This window comes from Puma concolor, chromosome A1 (assembly GCF_028749965.1).
Source record: "Puma concolor isolate L17-30 chromosome A1, mPumCon1.1.hap2, whole genome shotgun sequence".
In the NCBI taxonomy this organism is placed as follows: domain Eukaryota; kingdom Metazoa; phylum Chordata; class Mammalia; order Carnivora; family Felidae; genus Puma; species Puma concolor.
In genome coordinates, this window is record NC_141667.1 from 169,923,157 (window position 1) to 169,946,105 (window position 22,949).

At 43.4% G+C, this 22,949-nt stretch overlaps 1 protein-coding gene across 10 annotated transcripts in view; it reads left to right on the forward strand.

Moving 5' to 3' along the window:
* The first annotated feature begins 88 nt into the window (after positions 1 to 88).
* GGACT (gamma-glutamylamine cyclotransferase) overlaps positions 89 to 22,949 on the forward strand; it is a 48,085-nt gene continuing 25,224 nt past the window's right edge. For 4 of the 10 annotated variants that reach the window (XM_086708684.1, XM_086708640.1, XM_086708700.1 and 1 more), the window contains exons 1-2: positions 100 to 210; positions 3,377 to 3,550. The gene's annotated coding sequence lies outside the window, so the exon portion shown is untranslated. The other 6 variants (XM_086708650.1, XM_086708691.1, XM_086708654.1 and 3 more) reach the window with 6 other exon arrangements.

The window sequence follows — 22,949 nt, forward strand, 5'->3', positions numbered from 1 at the left end:
TCCGCGGCGGGGCGCCCCAGGTGTGCACGGCGGCGGCTTGCTTCCCGGCGCGTGCCCAGGTGTGGGCGGGGTCGGAGCGGGCGGGTACCGCGTCCCGCCTCCAGGGGGCGCCGCCGGGGGCGGCCTCCTGGGGCAGCTGCTCCAGTCTCGCCGGGGATTTCCGCTCGCTGCCTGGTCCGCTCTCCCCGACGGCGCCGCGCTCTGCGGCAGGTGAGGCGCTGGAAGCGGGGCGAGTCGGGGCTCCTGTCCCCGCTCCCTCCGCGCGGGGGCTCTGGGGACTCGGGCGTCGTTCCCTGCGGGGCGCGTTGCGTCCGGGCCGAATGCGGCGCCTGCGGCAGCCGGAGACGGGGAGGGGAGGCCGGGGACCGAGCGTGGCCGTGAAGGGGACGCGGGCGGCCTGCGGGACCAGCCGGCGAGGAGGGGACATCGGGCCGCGAAACGCGCTCCCAGAGCCGCTGCGCTCGGCGTGACGCGGGTGCCCCCGTCAGAGTGGGCGAGGGCGGGAAAAGTTAGGGACTGCCTGCAGGTGTGGACGCTGCCGGTTCCTAATAAGCAAAGAGCGAGGATTATCCCGGAGGTCGTTTGAAAAGGATCTCTCAGGTGAACGAAGGTAGCCGTGTTCAAAAATGCTGCTTTTAATTTCACAGGTTCCTGTTTGTGAGGAAACTGAAAGCTGCTAGAGCAATCTGAAAACTTCTGGCATTTGTCAGTTTATGACCTTAGGTTTCTTTGGAGCTGTTAGTGACACATGTGAATCTCAGGGAGGAATTTCTCCTGCTCCCTTGATTCCGAAGTCTGGCTTATTGCTATTTCACTGTATTGGCCAGAAATAACTCCGTAACTGCACTTGAAACCCTGTATAGGCGCGTGGTTAAAAAAAAAAAAACAAAAACAAAAAACGAAAAACAACATACCTTCTTGACTCCAAGCTTGCTTTGTTAATATTGAACTGATCAGAAAACTCCTGAGACTTGCAGCCACTTTTTGAAAAGCAGATACTTCGTTTTGCCACCTGTCCTAGGGAGAAATCACGTGTTAAAAACTAAAGGACATCTCTAAATCTGCTGGGTTGACCTATATGAGGTGTAGGTCGCACACCGTCAGTCCGTCTGTACTTTTTCCTATAACTGAAGACTGTTCTCCCCGGTCTCATTCACTTTATTGAAATGCTAATATGGGGAGCTCCTGCAGTTTGCCCTTATTTTCCCAAAATGCCTTGTTTTCCTGAACTGGCTCCCCAGAGAAGCTAGAAGTTCCTGAATAAGCAGACTACCCTGGTAGAGAGCATTTGTATTTCAAAAGCCGAGTTTGTGAGGTTAAATTAATTTTTAATTGGTGGATTTTTGTTCGGAGATATTTTGGACTAATTGACCTTGCTCACCAGGGTCTTAACTGTTAGCACCAGACCTAGAGAGAGAGAGACCCCGTGTAAGAAGGGGTGAAGGCGGGGGTGGGGGGGGGGGACGTGCCTGAAGAGAAGACTCTACTTTTTTATTAAAGCAAATGCAAAAGCAGAGGGATAGTACAGTGAACTTCCACATATCTATCAAATAGATTGGACAGTTTGTTAAAGCAGTTTCTTTGGCCACATCTGCTTCATCTTCTTCGTTGTCGGAAGCAGTTTCAATTCCAGACACCGTATCAGGTCACCCTTAAATAGTGCATTATGCGCCTCCAACAAAAGGGCTTTTTCCTGTATAACCTTAACACCGTTGTCACCTCCTGATCATATTGGCAATAATTCCACAATGGTTTCTAAGACCCAGTCCACAAAGTTCCTTGATTGCCTCAAAAATGTGCTTACTTTTACTGTTAGTTTGTGTGAATTGGAATCCATACAAGATCCGCAAATATCTGTTGTGTCTTAATTTAGGACAGGGGTTCAGCAGACTTTGTAAAAAAAAAAAAAGGGGGTAGGCAGATACTAACTCCTTTAGGCTTTGAGGGCCATGTGGTCTCAGTTGCAACTACCCAACTGTGTGATCCCCAAAAGGTAGCTATAGATGATGTGTGTACATGAATGAGCATGGGTGCATTCCAATATACTTTTGTTTTCATGACTTAAAAAAAATTTTTTTTTAATGTTTATTTCTGAGACAGAGACAGAGCATGAGTGGGGGAGGGGCAGAGAGAGAGGGAGACAGAATCAGAAGCAGGCTCCAGGCCCTGAGCTGTCAGCACAGAGCCCAATGCGGGGCTTGAACTCACGGAGTGTGAGATCATGACCTGAGCTGAAGTCAGATATCCAACCGACTGAGCCACCCAGGCGCCCCTCATGACTTTTTGTTTGAAACTTCACTGGCAGGCTGGTCTTAAACCAGGGTTGACCCTGGTCTATCACAGCCCCAGTGATTTACTGGTGGCCCTTGGTTGCCTGTAGATGCCTCACATTCTGGATTTATTTGGCTTTTTGTATGGTGTGGTTTAGCTTGCTCCTCTATCCCCTGTATTTCCTGTAAACTGGAAGTTAGTTCTAAAGGCTTAGGTTAATTAGGTTCCATTTCTCCATTTTTGGCAGGTAAACTTCAGAGGTGGTTTGATTTTTTTTTAAGTTTATTTATTTAGAGAGAGAGTGCATGTGAGCAGGGAGGGACAGAGAGAGAGGGAGAGAGAGAATCCCAAGCAGGCTCTAAGCTGTCAGCACAGAGCCCAACATGGAGCTTGGCCTCATGAACCATGAGATCAAGACCTGAGCCAAAATCAAGAGTTGGACACTTAACCAACTAAGCCACCCAGGTGCCCCTGAATTGTTTTTTAATACAAATTTATGATTTCAAAAGACTCATAAACCCTCATCCAAGAGGCTCAATATTCCTAAATTGGCTTTGCCTGATGGCTAAGAATACACCTTTTTCTTTCTCATCTTATTTTCCTTACTTGAAGAGGATATGGGTGCTATTTCTCAAGGGTGTTGACTACTTTGAATCCTTCTGCCAGGTCAGTGGACACCCTCCTCTGTTCAAGACCCTTGGGAAATGTGGACCACATTTTCCTACTGAATGGAAATACCTTCCTTCTTGGGCCCAGACCCAGGGTTTCAGATGCCATCTAGCAGGGGCTGGGTGGTTTGCTTTTGTTTTTATTTTATTATTTTATTTTTTTATTTTTTTTCAACGTTTTTATTTTTGGGACAGAGAGAGACAGAGCATGAATGGGCGAGGGGCAGAGAGAGAGGGAGACACAGAATCGGAAACAGGCTCCAGGCTCCGAGCCACCAGCCCAGAGCCCGACGCAGGGCTCGAACTCACCGCGAGATCGTGACCTGGCTGAAGTCGGACGCTTAACCGACTGCGCCACCCAGGCGCCCCTGTTTTTAAGCTCTTTGTCTCTGAAACACTCAACTTTTCTTCACTCATCTTTCTCTTCATCCCCCCAGCAGGACTGAGAGAAGGACACCTGGTTCATGGGCTACTGGTCACACTGTGAGGTGGGGATACTTATCCCGGCGTCCCATTAGGAAGGATTCTGAAGTCAAAAGCTTTGTAGGCTCTCACACTTACTATGGCGCTGGACTCCAAGGTGACCAGGTTTTGAAGAAACAAGTTTACAGGTAAGAATTGTTTTTTCCTTTGTTCTGGAGTGCGTCTTACTCCTAAATCCTAGAGTACCAGAGGAAGTATCTTGACAGTGTCACTTGGAAGTCCTTGCTTTTCTCATGTTTAAGATTAGTAGGTGAAACTCTCTGTTCATCCCTATACCCATTTTTCCAGATAATGTGGTATTGGCCTTTTTCTTCTTGATTTGTAAGAATTCTTTATACATTGGAAATACATACTAATCGTTTGTCATATATGTTACAGCTGTTTCCCCCATTAAAACAATTTTTTTAATGTTTATTTATTTTAAGAGAGAGAGTAAGTGCACACATGGGAGGGGGAGAGAGAGAGAGAGAGAGAGAGAGAGAGAGAGAAAATCCCAAGCAGGCTCCAAATTGTCAGTGTGGAGCCCGACACGGGGCTCAAACTCACAAACCGATTGAGATCATGACCTGAGCCGAAATCAAGAGTCGGATGCTTAACTGACTGATCCCCCTGGTGCTCCCTGTTTCCCTCACTTTTTGTATTTTGTTTATAATATTTATGCTCTGCAGAAAATTTAAATATTATATAGGAAAAAAGTTATCAATTTCTCCTTTATAGTTCCCTTGCTTTTTGTTTTGCTTAGAAAGACTTGCCTATTTCAAGATTGTTTTTTTAAAAAGTCTTAACACAGGTAAATGAACATGTGATAACTAGGAACATGGAATCCTGTAAAAGAAGAGTAATAAAGGGGGCTCTTTCTACTAGATGATGTAACATTGAATTGATTAAATGTTGGTGTTAAGATTGGCCCTACATTGATAAGTGTTGAAATTGGGATTTGGGTATTTGGGGGATCATTATACCATTATTCTACCTCTGTATACATTTGACTTCTGATAATAAGAAATTTTCTTTTAAAAAAAAAAAAAGAATAGTAGGGGGAAATCATCTTTGTCCCCATTTGTTCATATTCAGCAACTAGTAAGTTTCTCTGTGTTGAACACTGGGGTGTGTTGTGTTAATCAGTACACAGGATCTTGGAACTTAGATTTCTCACATAGGAGACAGATATTAATGTTATGGTCAAGGGCAACAACTCCTGTGTCAGACTACCTGGCTTCAGATCCCAGCTCTGCCCTTACTAGTTGGGTGATTTTGACTTTTCTAATTTAAAAAAATGAGGGATAATAATTATGTCTACCTGATAGGGTAGTTGGAAGGATTGGATGAGAAAATCCATGAAAATTCCTTCACATGGCATTAAGCGTTTAGTAGTTGCTCAGTAAATGTAAGCTCTGAAGGAGGAGAATAACTGTAGTCAGGCAGACACTGAGGTGGAGAGGTGTAGGAGTGAATGAGTGTATGGAGTGGGGGTCCTGACCTGCCCTGGGCTGGTTAAGGACGTTTGGGAGCACTTTTCAGAGGAAAAGACCTTTGAGCAGAGATGTGGTATGTGGAATATCTTGTCTTTTTTTTTTTTTTTTTTTTTAAAGAGAGAGAGAGAGAGAGAGAATGCGGATGGGGGAGAGGGACAGAGAGAATCTTAAGCAGATTCTTGCTCAGCATGGAACCTGACAAGGTTCTCAATCCCATGACCCTGGGATCACGACCTGAGATGAAATCAAGTCTGACACTCAACTGACTGAGTCACCCAGGTGCCCCAGGAATATCTTGTCTTTCAAATTGAATGAAAGTTCCCTTCATTGGTGAAGTGAGAGGGTGGTGGGGTCACAGGCCAAGGCCTAGAGACTAGGAGAGGTGTTTCCTAGTGCCACCCGAACAAGGTGTCACCAACTTTGTGGCTTAAAACAACACAGATACTTGTCTTATGGTTCTTTAGGTCAGAAGTCAACACGGGTCTCACTGGGCTGAAATCAGGGCATCAGTGAGGCTGTGTCCCCTCTTGGAGATGCTGGGAAGTATCTGTTTTCTAGCCTTTTCCCACTTCCAGAGGCTGCCCACATTCCTTGGTTCACGGGCCCCCTCCCTCCACCTTGAGAGATAGCATTTCGTCCCTTTGTCCCTTCCACCATGGTCACAGTTCTCCCTCTGCTCCCAGCCAGGAAAGCTCCTCCAGTTTTGAGGACTCATGTTCATTAGATTGGGCCCATTTGGATAATCCAGGATAATTTCTGTGTCTTAAGGCCCTTAACGTTAATCACATCAGTCAAGTCCCTTATGCCATGCAAGGTAACATGTTCACAGGCCCTGGGGACCTTTGGGAGGCCTTTATTGAGTCACCTCACCTTGTGCTGCAGTAGGCGCTTCAGGGTCAGACATTTGGGACAGTCAGTTACTACCAGGCGCTAATAATTTCCAGGGTGTGGTGCCTCTGCTCTTCCATGCTGAGGCGGTGACTTGAGACTCTTGGGGCCTCTCCTTCAGCATTGGGGAGAGAGGCTTCTGGTTGACAGGAGACAGGCCTGCATGCGAGATGTCCCCCATCGTTGGGAGCTCCACTGAACAGCTGTCAGAACCCTGATCCACTCCTGTGCCCCACCCTTCCCATGGGTCACTCCTGCCTGTGCAGGAGCCTTTTCCTGCTGCAGCTCTTTAACCTTTATTTTCTCTGCATTTTTGCCTGTGTAATTGTCTTTGCCCACTAGCCTTAAACACTGTCAGACTATTTTAAACAGAATTCATGCTAAAATATTTAGTATTTTCTCATATATTAATTCTGTTTAGATGAGAACCACACCTTCCCCTTTTAATTCCCCCATAGTATCTTCCACATAATAGGCCACCAGTAAGAAAGAAATTTCCAGTCAGTTGACAGTGTTTTTGGGACTCTGATATTTTGAGTTATGTCAAATAAATTGGAGTGACAAAGAATAAATAAGAACTTCTCCTATTCTGATTCTCCTTGTGTTCATATTTACTGCATCTGTTTTTAAACTTTTGAGTATTAATTACCTCCTCCTGCTGTTGTCACCTGCACTTAGGAGTATGCAGCAGAGAAGTTCGTGAAAATCATTAATATTTCTACATCTTAGGTTGGTTTTACTAATTTATGAGTATTAAATGAGATTTGAAAAATATTCTTTAAGCCATTTCTCATGCCATTATTGAGCCCTTATTTGTGAGAAGAATCACAACTGCCTGTTTTAAATTACTCTTTCTGCCTCAATTTGGTTTTCTATAAAGTTAGATACAGATTATAAAAGCCTAATAAAAACTATAAGGAGAAATCACAGTTGACTTTTGAACAACATGGGTTTGAACTGTGTAAGTCCGCTTATATGCAGCCTTATTAAAAAAATAAATACAGTGTTATAAATGTATTTTTTCTTCCTCAAGATTTTCTAAATAACATTTTCTTTTTTCTAGCTTACTTTATTGTAAGAATACAGTATATAATACATACAGCATACAAAATATGTGCTAATTGACACATGCTATCACTAAGGTTTCTGGACAACATGAAGCTATTAGTAGTTAAGTTTTGGGAGTCAGAAGGTATACTCTAATATTTCAAATACAGGGTGTTGGCACGCCCCCAACCCCGGCATTGTTCAAAGGTCAACTGTAGTGTATCTTATAAGTGAATAAAAAACAGTTAAATGGCATTTTGGGGAGTATTTACAAAGACGAAGTCACTGGTTTTTTGTTTGTTTTTTTTCCCTCTCTGTCAGTGTTTTATTATGAATGTTTCCAGCCATACTCAAAAGTAGAATACAGTAAACCTTCATGAAGCAACACAGCATCAGAAATGCATGCACCATCCTGGCTTTGCCACACTTGTTCCATTAGCCCTTCTCCCTTTGTTTTTTTTTTTGTTTTTTTTTTTTGAGTTTTTGTTTATTTGCTTACTTCTGAAGAATTCTGAAGCCAATACCAGAAACTGTGCCATTTTATCACTATTTTAGTACGATTTTTTTTTTAAGTTTAGTTTAAAAAAACTACAGTCCTTCCTAACAATGAACAAAAAATCCTTAATATCTTCCAATAATGTATTTAGATGAGATTGGGCGCATTCAGGGTGGTATTGCTATAGATTCTAATACTGTATTCAAATATCCCCATTTGCCTGAAAAGGTATGTGCAGTTGATTTATTCAAACCAGGGTCAAAACAAAGCCCACTCATTCTATTTGATTTATACATCTCCTAAGTCTCTTTTAATAAATAATTGATGTATTCCAGGCATTAGCTTAATTCCGAGTTCTCTTATTACTTTTCCCTCTTATTTTTAACTCTGTTTTAGAGTAGTCACATACTCTCATACTTTCATTCACTATTATTAGAATTTATATAAAGTAAAATTGGCCTTTTTTGTTGTATAATTCTGAGTTTTAAAGTTGATTAATTCATGTAACCATCATCACAGTCCTTTTACATTACAGAGCATTTCCATCACCAAAAAAAAAAAAAAAAAAAAAAGCCAGAAAACAAAACCAAAAACTACCAGAGGACCAAAACGTCCCTCATTCTGGCCCATTGTAAGTCAAACCCTCACTCTTCCCCTAATTGCTGCAACCTTTGATCTGGTTTCCATCTTGATAAGTTTTACCTTTTCTAGAATGTCACATAAATGAAATTAAATAGTTTGCAACCTTTGAGACTACCTTCTTTCACTCAGACAACGTCTTTGAGGTTCTTCCATGTGTGTATTCTTTTTATTGCCAGGTAGTGTACTCCATCTTCTGGACATACCCCAGTTTATGTATATTCACTGTTGAAGGATATTGGACTCTTTACAGTTTGGGGAGATTGTGAGTAAAGCTGCTATAAATATTTGTACATAGGTTTTTATGTGGTCGAAATTTTTCATCTTTTTAGAGCAAATCCCCAGGAGCAAAATGGCTGGGTAATATGGTAAGTGTGTACTTAACTTTTGAAGAAACTGCTAAACTTTTCTAGAGTGGCTGCATCCCGACCATTTTGCATCTCAGCCACCTATGTGTGAGAGTTCCAGTTGCTCCATATTTTTGTCAGCACTTGATACTATCAGTTTTTTTTTTATTTGAGCCCACCTAATAGGTGTGTTGTTTTTTTTTAATTATTTAATTTCAGATTTTTGAGCACAATAGACCATTATTTTAATAATTAAATTTATTTTATATACCTGTTATAAAAATAATTATTTCTGGTTTTCTGGTGATATTCCATATTTAAATGTGGTAAATATTCTCTATGGAAAATAATTAAAACCAGAATGTTATTTAGGTAGGAGACTTTCTTAAGTCTCACTAGTTGAATCATCATATTTGGCAAAGATTAACAGAATAGTGTCTGAATGCAGGATGCGTTTTGCAGTGATCCCTTCATTATATGCATCTTGTGTGTGTCTCATTCCTATTTTAGAAATAGTAACCGATAGTGCCATGACTGCTTTTGCCATCAATTTTATGCTAGATTAGATTGTTCAGTGAATAGTAAGTTACATGAGACAACTGGACGTAAGTAAAGAGTAATTTCTTTGAATGCCTTTTAACTACAGTGAACACTGTTGTAGTTTAAAAATGGACTGCTCCTGGGGTGCCTGGGTGGTGTAGTCGCTTAAGCATCTGACTCTTGATCTCAGCTCAGGTCATGATCTCACAGTTTGTGAGTCTGAGCCCCACATCAGGCTCTGAGCTGATGGTGCAGAGCCTGCTTGGGATTCCATCTCTCCTTCTCTCTGTCTCTTCCCAACTTGTGCTCTCTCTATCTCTCAAAACAAATAAATAAACTTAAAAATTTTTTAAATAAAAAATAATAAAAATGGACTGCTCCCATGTATCTGAAGCAGTAGTGAAAACTTGCCTTTAAATACTTTTTTTTAAATTTAAGCATATTAAGCTCAAGGAAGAAAACCATTTGAAATTTGTGAAATAAAGATCATATGCCTCTTTTTGGATGACTTAGGGACCATAGTCACTGGTCTCTATTGCTTGAAAGTGTGCAGTTGCGGGGCGCCTGGGTGGCGCAGTCGGTTAAGCGTCCGACTTCAGCCAGGTCATGATCTCGCGGTCCGGGAGTTCGAGCCCCGCGTTGGGCTCTGGGCTGATGGCTCAGAGCCTGGAGCCTGTTTCCGATTCTGTGTCTCCCTCTCTCTCTGCCCCTCCCCCGTTCATGCTCTGTCTCTCTCTGTCCCAAAAATAAAATAAATAAACGTTGAAAAAAAAATTAAAAAAAAAAAAAAAGAAAGTGTGCAGTTGCTTCCTAGATTAAAGTACCTAAATGTCACTGCTAATGTTGTTATCCCTCACTGCTTGAATTAGATGAAACTGTGGGAAGTCTCAGGGTGCACAGGTCATTGCTATGAGATAGCCCTATCAAGTCTCACCCATTAGCTGCCGTAGTTTGAGCTTCAGGTTGGTAGTATCATTTGAACAGTGGAAATTACTGTCATCTAGAATCTCCCTGTTTCCTTTCTGAAAAGTTGCTTAGACTTGTTGACAGACCTTCCTTTGTAATGCAGGGGCATTAGAAAGAAGAACTGAGCCTGATGTGAAGAAAAAAGATGGAGGAGAAGTTGCCAGATGGGCTTCGGGGGTTGTTGTGGTATGAAACCTAAGAGGCCAAATATTAGGGAAATGTAGTTCAAAATGTATAGAAATGGGATGAGTTTCTGTAGCTAAGTCATTTTTGGTTTAAAACTAACGTAGTAGTTGGATTGGAATTTGGATTGGAATAAATAAAAAATAATGAAGGATTAGTAAGGTTGTTACCTCCATTGGACCCAAGTCTTTATTTTGTTTAAAAAAATTATTATAGGGGCGCCTGGGTGGCGCAGTCGGTTAAGCGTCCGACTTCAGCCAGGTCACGATCTCGCAGTCCGTGAGTTCGAGCCCCGCGTCGGGCTCTGGGCTGATGGCTCAGAGCCTGGAGCCTGTTTCCGATTCTGTGTCTCCCTCTCTCTCTGCCCCTCGCCCGTTCATGCTCTGTCTCTCTCTGTCCCAAAAATAAATAAACGTTGGAAAAAAAAAAATTATTATAGATGTTCTTTAAACTTTATTCCTGTTGACATTAATAAGGTCCTATAAATGTGCATATATATGGGGAAGTGGAGGAAGGGATAATAGACGGGTATTGGGGTCTTAAATTGGGGTTTTAGAATACCAGACTAATACACCTGCTGCCCCCTGGTGGCAGCGTATTAAATAGTGAAGTTCAGAGGTGAGGCATTCTGGAGAGCTGAGTTGGTTGTATAAGAGGATTATAGGGGGAATCAGGAGATGTTTTCTCTTTCCAGCTCTGTTCATAATGACTATCCATATGACCTTAGGTAAATCATTTAGTTTGATTACCTTTTATTTTATAAGTTTCTTCCAGGTTTCACATCTTACAATTCTCTGATGGTAATAGCACATATTATGTACTAAAAGATGTGAAGTTCCACTTTTTCCATTAGCAGCTGAATCCTAACATATCCTATATATTTGTTTAAGAAAGCATACTCTAGAGTAACTCCTGAGGCACGATACAGATTCAGCTCTGGGCAGCAGACTGCATAGGCTATCTGTAGCACAGTCCATAATTAATCAGTGTGACGATCTTGCATTATTATGAAAGCTCACAAGTTACATCATTTAAAAAATAATTTTTATTGTGGTTAAAAATATAACAAACTTTACCATCTTAACCATTTTTAAGTATACAGTTCAATAGTGTTAAGTATATTCAGTGTTGTACAACATACCTCCAAAACTGTTACTTCTTGTAAAACTGAAACTGTGTACCCATTAGACAGCAACCCCCTACACTCCCCCTGCCCCTAGCAACCGCCATGCTACTCTCTGTCTCTATGAATTTGACTATTCTAGGTACCTCATGTAAGTGGAATCATACAGTATTTGTCTTTTTGTGACTAGTTTCTTTCATTTAGCATGATGTTCCTAAGGCGAATCCAAATTGTAGCACGTGACAGGATTTCTTTCCTTTAAGGCTGAATATTTGTATGTAGATACATTTTACTTCTCCATTCATCTATTGACAGACTCTTGGATTACTTCCACTTCTTTGCTATTGTGAATAATGCTGCAATGAACCAAGGATATGCTGCATTTTTAGTATACAGTGTTTACTAATGCAGAGAGGGTTTATACAATTTTTACATGCATAAAAGGTTAAATTTCATTATAAAAACACCATTCAACCATGCTAAATAACTAGGATATAGCTTTTTGTGTGGATGAGTAAGTTAAAAAAGGAATTAACATTTATCGAACATACAAACTGTATGTCAGGCACTTTTGTATCTGTGATCCATTCTATTGTTTAGTGCTTACAGTAATTCTGTGATTTACCCTTCTCTTGGGAGGGGACTAATACTTATTAAAATCACTGTGTACCAGAATTTTTATATACGTTATCTCATATAATCTTCATACATTAACCCTTGAGGTGTGCTTTAGTATCCCTGATGTAACTGAGGTTCAGAGATATGAAACACCTTGAACAAGGTCACATAGCTAAAAGGTAGCAGAGTTTTACCTGAGTACAAAGTGAAACATGTCTGTTTCAGATGTGTTCGCCATATACCATACTTTCTCCTGCTTTCAGAAATAACACTATACATCTATGATCTGAAAGATGTTGGAACAATATCAAGATTACACTGCTATAATAATTTATAAATAGAAACACTTCTGTAGTGCCTTTCCATTAAATAACAGTCTTTGGGTTTTCCTTGCAGAGAAACAGCATCGATTCAGATGAATTCATCTGAAATGTATCAAGGCTTACCTCCTGGGGCATTTTGCAAAATAAACCTTCCTAGGACTTCCAAAAGAGTGGTTCTCTTGTGCCAGTCCCCCCATTTCTGAGGTTATCTTCCATGTGTTATTTTCCCCTTTTTCTTTCTCCCTTTCCTTTAATGTGGCAGATAGCTAGGACTGTTTTCACCACTTTCTGCTCCCACCTCTCTTGAACGCTGTGCTGCTTGGGTTTGGAGTTTTGATCTGCTCCTTGCATAGTGTTTTTTCACAGGTAAAGGGTTATAAAATGTCCTCATAGGTGGTGGTTTTCTTGGTGAGTCAGTAAGCTCTTGGAAAGGCCCATTGCAACATGGGATTTTTCGACTAACAGAGATGTAGTGGTATAGCATCCGAGCAGCCACTTAAGCTTCTCTAAGAGTTCCTGTGCACTTAGGATGACTTACATTGGTAACTTACAAGCCTAGTGATAGGTGAGGCTCAGGAATGCTTCCAAGATTCATTCAAGGCCTTCGATAATTCCTGAAAGCAGGATGTTATCCAGTAAATAAAGAAAATGAGAGTGGCAGAAATTGTGGTCACCACCAAATGTCCAATGTCTCCTTCCTTAGTTCCTGATCTGCAGTTTTATTCTGAGTGACTATGTCCCTCAAGTTATGGTAAAAAACAGGAAGGAGAAATGTGTGAGACTTCTGGCAAGTTTTGCAAAGAAACCTGAGTCAGTGAGGTTGCTCCTGTTCCTCACCCTGCCCTTCATAGTTCCTATTACTTCGCATGAAGATATTATGGCCAGTGTAATGGCAGCCATCTTTTCTCCTAAGAGGACCTTAAGAATGGAAGCCATCTGTTAGCAGTGACACCGAGGAGCCTGGTGTGCTGGCTTACACAAATGGCCACAAATTCTTTCTGTTCTCTTGTGTGTGCACCTGTGCAGGGCACCTTTGCAGCCCCTCCCATAAAGGGAAGAAGTCACCATCTCCACCCCTAAACCTAGCACGGGGAGTCCCAGGCTGAGTGGGGTGAGTAGACTGCCCTTTTAGAGGGTTATCTCCATGTGGGCTGTCAGAGCCTGAGCGGCAAGAGGAGAGTTTATGTGCAGGGAAGATGGTTGTGACTGAAATTGGAAATTAGTTACATATGGAAGGATTGATCATGTAATTAACTGTACCAAAGATCATATGAGCCAGCTATGCCACTGTTGAAGGGAGTTGTCAGTACAGAAATGTCAAGAACTAGGATGAACCGTGTGGTGGTATGGATTGGGTCAGGTGTGTGAGTGTGAACTCATGGTTTTCAATACGTATGGATATAAATATGTGTGTGTGTGTGTGTGTGTGTGTGTGTGTGTGTGTATAGATAGATATAGATATATAGATATAGATATATGTGTACATAGTCTACTGAGGGAGCCTCTTGGGCAGATAACACTGCAAGAACAATAAGCACACCTCACACCTAGATCTTGGCTTCTAAATACCAACTAACAGGTGGAAACTAGGGCTCCTTGGAGAAATGGCTGGTTCCAGGCCTGGGGCAGAGAAAGTCCAAGATGAATGTGGAACATCTTGTGCCAGAAAGCAAGGAAATGCATTCTTAGGACTCAGTGACAGAAACAGTTCTGCCCACAAGGGAGGATTACACAGGGGAGATGATGTTTGAAGTGACCTGGGAACCTTGAAGGATGAGTAGGATTTTGCCAGGCAGCATGTTGAGGAAGGAAGAAGTTCCTTAGGGGCAATGGCAGCCTTATGAGCAAAGAGGGGGTCAGATTATACCTGCCACAGAGCAGTGTAAGGCATGGCCTAGATATGGCCGAAGAGAAAGATGCAGCTGGACACTGATTGTCCTGCGTGAGCCACGTGCAGAAACTTAGGCTTGACCCTTTAGAATTTGTTGTCTAGAGCTGCATAACAAATTATCCTTAACATCAGTGGCTGCAGACAACATGCATTATCCCCCATTTTCTGCAGGTGAGAATCTGGGAGCTGCTTGGCTTGTGGCTGTAGCTCAGGGTCTTCAGCAGGCTGCAGACAGGGTGTGGGCTGGGGCTGTGGTCATCTCCCAGCTGACTGGAGGAGCATCTGAGCTCACTCATGTGACAGCCAGCAGGCCTTGGGGCCTTTCTGGCTGTCGGCAGAGACCTCAGCTCCTCTCCACATGGGTGTCTCCTTAGGGAGTCTCACAGCATGGCAGCTGGCTTCCCTGACAGCGAGGGGTCTGAGGGAAAGAGTGTACCAGAGAGCCCTCCAGACGGAAGGTACAGTCTATTTAAAACCTAATCTCAGAAGTAACATCCCATCACATCCTCTGTATTGTGTTCATTTGAATCAAGTCACTAAAGCTAGCCTTTGCACAAGGGGCACAAATCACACAGGGACACTGTCAGTAGGGGAGAGGATCATTAGGGTCATCTGAGGGGGCCCCTCAGAGCCCAGGCTGGGAAACGGGGAGGGGCACGGTCTTGCATGCAGTTGCAGGTGGGGGGTGGTGAGGGCAAGCCTGGGGCAGTGAGACCATTTAGGAGGTGGCCATCCATGTGGGCAAGGAGAGGCCTTGTCATCAGTAGCTGGGAGCAGTTGGAGTGAGAGGAAAGAGGGCTTAGGTCACCAGGCGGTGCCGATGCCTCCAGATTATGTGTGTGCACCCAGCCGCAGCAGGCATCATCTTCAGAAACTTGTGATGAGATGCCTGCTGTTTGAAAAAACACCAATGCTTTCTTATTACTTGCTGTTAAGCAGATTGGTTCATGGACTTCAGTGGGTGGAAACCAGCTTCTGCAGAGAGGGCTTTGCAGGATCCCTTTGCTGCCAGGAAACAAGTGGGAGCTGCTGGGCCATTACCTCATTTTAAAGCACATGCTCAGGCTGTGGGAGCTCGGCTATAATCCCTTCAGTTTTATCTCACACATGTTCTCCACCCACAGTGTTATTTGGTAGTGAAATGACACATGAAGGTTGCTTGGGTTTGAGGGCAGGCTGAGGGCAGGCTGAACTGTACCAGGCTCTACAGTTCTAGCAGATCCCTCTTGGAGGTCAACGCTGTGATCTTTACTGAGGACATCTGAAGGATGGCTTCTCCTTCCTGACATCTCCCCTTTGTTTGAAGTTTGACCTGAACACCAACCAGTTACTTTAAAGAGTGATGTTTCCACAGAGATTTTGGATTTTGTATTTCAGGTGTGTCATCAGCAAGCCAACGTAAACAAGATTACCTGCACATTGGGGAAGTAGATGTGCATAAGTAGTGGGCACAGGGTCATAGGATTGGGGAGGGGGAGGTAGACAGGCCATCACTTGTGAAACCCTGTATGTGGAGAAAAAGTATTTCAGGTTTACTTCACTCTAGTCTTTTCCTAGCATCATTATGTTCAAAGTTAAAAACAAGCATAGAGACCATCCATTAACCCCGAGTGATTCCTGGGAATGTGGCCATCTGGGAGAGTGGCAAAGTCATGCTTCTGGAAGGTGTGAACTGGGACCCTGCTTCCCTCCCCCATGAAGGGCTGGCTGCCACCACCCTGGGGCACACCCAGCACAGAGCCTGTATAGCCCTGTACTGTGTTATGCTGCTGACACCAGGTGTTGAAAGTTAAAAATGGAATTTATTCCACATGTTTAAAATGGTTATTCCTGTTGCTTAATACTTGCACTTAAGGCTGACCTTGAATCATAAGTGAGTGAAAACACAATGCTCTTAGAAAATTTGTATTCAGTAATAGTGTTTAGGAAACAGTTTCATAGTTACACAAAATGATGGGGCAATTTAAAGGGCTAATGTGTATTAAACTTGGAAAAGACCACCTTTTAGTTATCTTGAGATCTTTTTATATCATCTTTACTTTTATGTATTTTGTTTTCCTTTTTGTGTAACTTGGACACTTGAAGCATTTTATTTTTTAAAAGATACAGGTTTCTATACATGTGAAATCTTTAATATTTGGAAAATTTGTTTTTCTGGTTAATTGAACTTTCCATATAGCTGAAGGTTAAGCAAAAATCTTTTCTAGAAAATCTTGTGAATCAGTGTTTTTATAGTGTACAAAAAATAATGAAGCCTCTTTAACCCAAAAGTTAGTAATTCTACAGTAGCATCAGCATAAAACTGAAGGACCTTACAGTAGGCAAGATATGGAAACAACCTAAGTGTCTGTCAACAGATGATAAAGTGTGTATAATATTCCATTACAAGTGGAATTATATAGGGGCGCCTGGGTGGCTCAGTTGGTTGAGTGTCTGACTTTGGCTCAGGTCATGATCTCACAGTCTGTGAGTTCGAGCCCCGCGTCGGGCTCTGTGCTGACAGCTCAGAGCCTGGAGCCTGTTTCAGATTCTGTGTCTCCCTCTCTCTCTGACCCTCCTCCGTTCATGCTCTGTCTCTCTCTGTCTCAAAAATAAACGTTAAAAAAAACAAAAAAATGGAATTATATATATATATATATATAACATAATGGAATTTTATGTATGTACTATCATTCATATTATGTATACTATATTCATATCATATGTATATTATTCAACCATAAAAAAAAAAGAAGGAAATCCTGATATTTGCAACAACATGGATGAACCTAGGGATGTTATGCTAAGTGAAATAAGCCAAGCACAGAATGATCAATACTGTATAGTATCACTTATATGTGGACTCTGAAAGTGTTGAACTCATAGAAGCAGAGAGTAGAATGCTGGTTGCCAAGGTCTGGGGGGAGAGGGGAATGGAAGGTGGTGGTCAGAGGACACAGAATTCCAGCCGTGATATCAATACACTCTAGGGAGCTAACATGCAGCATGGTGACTATCATTATACTGTATCATATTCTTAAAATTTGCTAAGAGACTAGATCATATTTTCACCACACACACACACACACACGCACACACACACACACACACACACATACGATAACTCTGAGGTGACAGATGTGGTAATTAGCTTGATGGTGGTAGTCATTTCACAATGAGTACATGTGTCAAATCATCACATTGTACACCTTAAATATACACAATTTTAATTCGCCAATTATACTTCAGTAAAGCTGGGGGCAAAAACCCTGAAAGACCTTTCCCTTAAATGGGAAAGACTCACTGGGAAATAAATGGTTTCCCTAAAGATTAATCACTAGAGAGCTTTCAGAAATGTTGTATTTTATTATAAATACAGGTTCCTGTTCCCGACTTCAGACATGCTACATTAAACTCTCCAGGGAAGGGGCCCAGGAACAGATACGTTGAAACTTCCCATGTTTTGGGAGCTCAGCCGAGTCCACTTTGCAGACCCCAGACTCCTCTTGTCCATCCTCTGAAAGCAGGCCCAGTCCTGGGCTGCTGGCAGCCCCATCTTCCTACCTGGGGATCCAGGTCCCACCCATCTCCCCCGCAGGGAATGCCTCCCCTCCCACTCTCCTTCTGTCACTCTCAGGATGACCTTTGCCCTCCTCTCAGGGTCAGTTCACGGTCCAAATCACAAGCAGAATTCCTCTGTCCCTTTCTGTTCTTCATTACCCTCTGTACCAGCACTTTCACTTGGTCACTCAACACATTGTATTCCAATAGTGTATTTTTTGTGTCTCTCTTTAAAGATTTTTTTTTAATTTAAGAGTTTTTTATTGAGGTGAAATTCACATAATATAAAATTCACTGTTTTTAAAGTGAAGAATTCAGGGACATTTCAGCACTATCATAACAATGTACGACCACCTCCGTGTAGTTCCAGAACATTTTCATCAACCTGAAAACTCCTTGTATGCTCGGCAGTCACTTCTCACTGCCCTCAACCCCTGGCAACCACCAATCTGCTTTCCTGGTCTGTGGATTTGCCCATCCTGGTGGTCCATATCATGGAATCAAACAACGTGTGACCTCATGTCTGGCTTCCATCACTCAGGATGTTTTCCGGCTTCATCCACGTTGTATCGTAGATCACATTATCATTTGAGTTGTTTGACAGGAGTTTGCTAGGGTGGCTGTAACAACATTTCACAGACTGGGGGCTTAAACAACAGAGAGCATGGAGGCTACAAGTCCAGATCAGGCTTGGTGTCTCCTGAGGGGTGTCTCCTGGGCTGGCAGATGGCCGCCTTCTCCTAGTGCACTCACATGGCCTTTCCTCTGTGCTCAAGTGTCCCTGGTGTCTGTGTGTCCAGTTTTCCCCTTTTTATAGGGACACCAGTCACACTGGATTAAGGCTCTGAAGACCTCATTTTAACTCAATGACCTGGTTAAAGCACCGTCTCCAAATACGGTCACATTCTGAGGTGCTGGGGGTTTAGGGTTTTAACATATGAATTTGGCTGCGGGTTGGGGCAGGTACAGATTCAGCCCATAACAGTCAGTAGATCTTGTTCACTACTTTGTTTTCACACCACTGTCCACTGTAGAGTTCTCTGAGCGCATGCCCCACCTTTCTTCTGGACTTTGAGCTTGAGGGCATAGCTCACATCTGTGTCCTCACAGCCGGCCGGTGTCAGCCAGCCCTGGGTGGATGCCCAGTGCCACTGTCCAGACCCAGCGCAGCAAGTGGCCACTTCTCGGGCCCATATCCTCTTTGCGTTCTCTATCCGCAGTAAGTACACAACACTGGTGTGTCTAGTGAACTAATGATCCTTACAACTCCTGTTGTCAGAGGAGGCAGCTTTAAACTAAATATCTGCTTGGAAACTGTTGTCATTTCTTTCTTTCTGATGAAAACAGACAGAAGAAATTGGCTAATTGAGAATTCCCAGGACCAGGCAAAAATACTCATTAATTTTCTCCACACATTATGGGGAACAAGTTAAAATGTGTCACCTGTCCTTCAGAAATTTAGTAAGAGCGAAAATAACTGAAATGTAGGGCAGAATGTGACTGGGGCACTAAGATACAAGCAGAGAAGGCTTTGGGACAGATGCAGGGTCTGGGCAGAGATTTTAGGGCTGGGTTGGATTTGAGCAGGAAGGTGTAAGTGTGGTCCAGGTAGCAGTAAAAGGTTAGGATTCGGGGGACGCTAAGCTGGGGAGGGTTTTGGGGAGCAGCAGCAAGGCAGCAAGCTAGAGTTACAGGGTAGGGGTGCAAACAGCTAGATGGGACACATGGTGTCTGGACCCCGAACCCTGTCAGGACACAGCCTGCAGCCCTTGAGCTTGGCCTCAGGAAGCTCGGTACGGCTCAGGGGTGAAGGCAGGGGCTAGGGCTCCTGAAAGGAGAGTAATGATCTGCACTGTAGCTGTTTGAAGGTGGGTAAGGGCAGAGGCTGTGGACAGGAGGGTGGCATGCGGCTGCTTTGAGGGGACAGACTTGGAATTGATGCCGGTCAAGGAGAGAGTTGGGAGAAGATCCACCTTGGAGAGGAAAACAGGGAGTCCAGTTTGAGTTAGACTGGATACTGGGGCTGGCACACAGGCAGCGTGCCTGTCCCAGTGGGCTCAGTGGGGGCTGAGGGAAGTGAGCTCATCACGTGGAGGCCAGAGGGGAAGGTGGATATCACATCCACATTGCCTGAGTCTGCGTGGGCTGCTGTGACAAAGCACCTCAGACTTAGCAGAAGTCTCTTCCTCATGGTTCTGGAGGACGAAAGTCCAAGATCCAGGCGTGGTGGGGTTGGCTTCTCCTGAGGCCTCTGTCCTTGGCTTATGACTCATTTGTGATATGCAGGCAAGTTTGCTCTCATTTGCGGGCAGTGAGATGGTTATTTAAAGAGAATTTCCTGTTTATTTGACAAAGATCCAGATAATAATGTGAAGTAAATCCTGTTTACACCTTGATTTGTTTGCTGAAAATGTGTAGTAGTAAAAATGAAGTAACTGGAAAAAAACAAAACACTTCTCCCTGTGTCCTCACTTGGTCTCTCCTCTGTGGCTGTACATACGTGTTGATGTCCAAATCTCTTCTTACAAGGACACCAGTCAGACTGGATTAGGGCCCCCCCTAACGACCTCATTTTAATTTAATCACCTCTTTAAAGGGCCTGTCTCCAAATACAGTCACATTCTGAGGTCCTGGAGACTAGGACTTCAACATATGAATTGGGCGGGGGTGGGGGGGGGCACAGTTCAGGCTGTAATAACACATATGATTTATCCAAGTAAGGTTATGTAAACTACCCTTGCAATTAAAGATAAATAACCATTTACTTCTGCTTTATTTTTCAGTGTGTCATGGGGCCAGGGCAGGGAATAGGAGCACTTTTTTCTAGGTAGTTAAGAGCCTGAACTCCAGAGTCAGACCAGCTGGATCCAGATCCCAGCTCTGCTACTTACTAGCTATTTGACTTTGGTCAAGTCAACACTTTTTACTTACACCCTCTGTCTCCACTTCTTCAGGGGTAAAATGGAAATAAAGGTGCCTACTTCATAGGTTTCTGTGATGATTAAATCAGTTCAGATATGTAAAGTGCTTAAAAGTATACCTGAATCTTTGTAAGTTCTGTGTTAAATGCCTGCCGTGATTATTATTCACACCAGATTTGGAGAGGATGGTGATTATGCAAGGAAGTGTTGCTTTTCTTGCAAAACTAAAGTGTATGTGTGAGAATAAAAATCAAGATGTCACCTCCCCTGAACTTAGTTGAATAGAACACCTAGAGTATTTGCTGTCAAGTGTGTGCAACTGGAGGACCACACGGGTGGTGGGCAGGGCTTGTCATTTTATGGAAAAGTTATTTTACAGTGCTTCTGTGTGCATCCAGTAACTCGAACATTATGGAAGAGCCAGTGAGGTGGGCAAGATGGGAGTTTCCTCCCTGTGAGGCTAAGTGAGGTCCCCCAGGGGCTTCCCCCAATCCAGTCCTTTTGAGTCCCACTATGTCACACAGCCCGGAGGAGGACCCCAGGCAGTAAGCCTGTTTCCAGTATTTTCTCAGAGCAGGGAGACTATGGAAGAGTGATCTCTTGGGCAGAACTAATATTTTTCTATTTGTTTATTTCATTCAAAATAACACTGCTATGGTTTGAATGTTTGTGTGCCCCCCAAATTCATCTGTTGAAATCTAAACCTCCAATGTGATGCTATTTGGATGTAGGGCTTTTTGGAGGTGATTCGGTTGTAAAGGTGGAGCCCCCTGATGGAATTAGTGTACTTACAAAGAGACCCCAGAGAACTCCCTTGGCCCTCCTGTCGTGTGAGACCTCGGTGAGAAGATGCCATCCTTGAGCCAGAACGCGGGCCCTCACCAGACACTGAATCTGCCAAGGGCCTTGATCTCGGACTTTTTAGCCTCCAGAACTGTGAGAAGCAAGTGTGTGTTGTTTATTAATCACTCAGTCCGTGGTAGTTTTGTTACAGCAACCCAGACTGACTCCAATTGGTTGGGTACACACACACCTGAGGCTCTGTGCTGGGTGCTTTACCTGGGTTATCTTGGGGGATGCCCACCATACCTCTGTGAAGTGCTGCTGTGTGATTGGACAGAGAAGGAAACTGAGGGCCACAGGTTTGGTCATTTGCCAGTGTCACTGCCCAGGCTTGTCTGGTTCCAAAGCCAGTCCCCCCACAGGGCAGCACTTCTGCCCTCTCAGGCCCGGGGTCAAGTGTGAAAAGCACCTCTGGGCAGCAGCATAGCTAAGTTCTAAGGGAATATTTATTGCACAGATTTGCTTTTGTTTTGAAGGTAGCAAAAGGGAACCCACTTGGAGAATGCTTGGCCTTTAAAAATCACATTTTGAAATAGGTCTCGTGTCTCAGGAGAGCCCTCATTGCTAACACAACCTCTAAAATGGGTCAGAAATGGAAGTAATGGAGCAAAAGGTGGGTCTTACCTCTCACTAACACTCAGGAATAAGCAACTCTCCTGGGCAGTTGGTAACTAATATGGAAATTTTGCTCATATGAGAAAATGAGAACCAAAAGGAAATATAAAACAGAGTTCAGGGAAGTTGAGATAATTAATGGTAAGCTCAAGGAGGTTTAGATCATTAATGGTGAGTTAATAAGAAATGTAACTTGAAATACTGAAACAGAGTTTAAAATGTTCCTCCAGGAATTTTAATGTTTACGAGACAGGTGAGTGCAGCCAAGAGCTTACCTATGGGTGCAGAGTCAAAAGTTAGGGAGAAAAGAGGTGTTTCTTGGGACTGGGTAGATGAGACAGTGTGTGAGTGGTGGGTGCTCTGGGGGCATGTGCATGTGATGAAATGATCCCCCACAATCACCAGCCCTGGAGGAGGTGGGGGTGGGGGTACAGCATGTGCTGTTGGAGACATTCTGGACAGCAAAGATTTCTCCCACACGTACGTCAGTCTTTTTGGGTCACGTGCCCTAATGCTTTAGAGAAGAGCTGCACTGTATTTTTTAGGACACTGTGTCCCAGGAACACACACATACACACAGAACTCATACAAGAGTCTGGGAGAACAAAGATAGATTATGTGAAGAAATGCAACTATCTATAACAAAAAACCCAGGCAAGTCACAGGTATCTAATGAGGGCAGGTGATGATGGCAGAGATATGGGTCCTTAACTGAGAGGATCACTAGGTGAAAATAGTACAAACAGGCATTGTGCCTGAGGCCAAACCTGGTGCTCCACATCCTTATTAAATCTTCCTACGGGCCTGGCTGAGGAAGGGTTTTCACTCACCCAGGAAATGGGTAATCCTGGTGTCCTGGTGGGGCTAGAACTTGAACCCAGGGCAATTCCATCTTGTTTCCAGATGGAGACTTGAGTTAAGCTCCCCTGGGTAAAAGCTAAGAAACGAGAATGTAAAGAGACTTCTCAGCGATCTTCATTGAAATTGAGGCAGAGGAATGGATAAGTCAGTTTGGCAAAGATAAGGCCTAAAATTTATGGAATCCTAACATACTGCAAAAAAGCAAGTACAG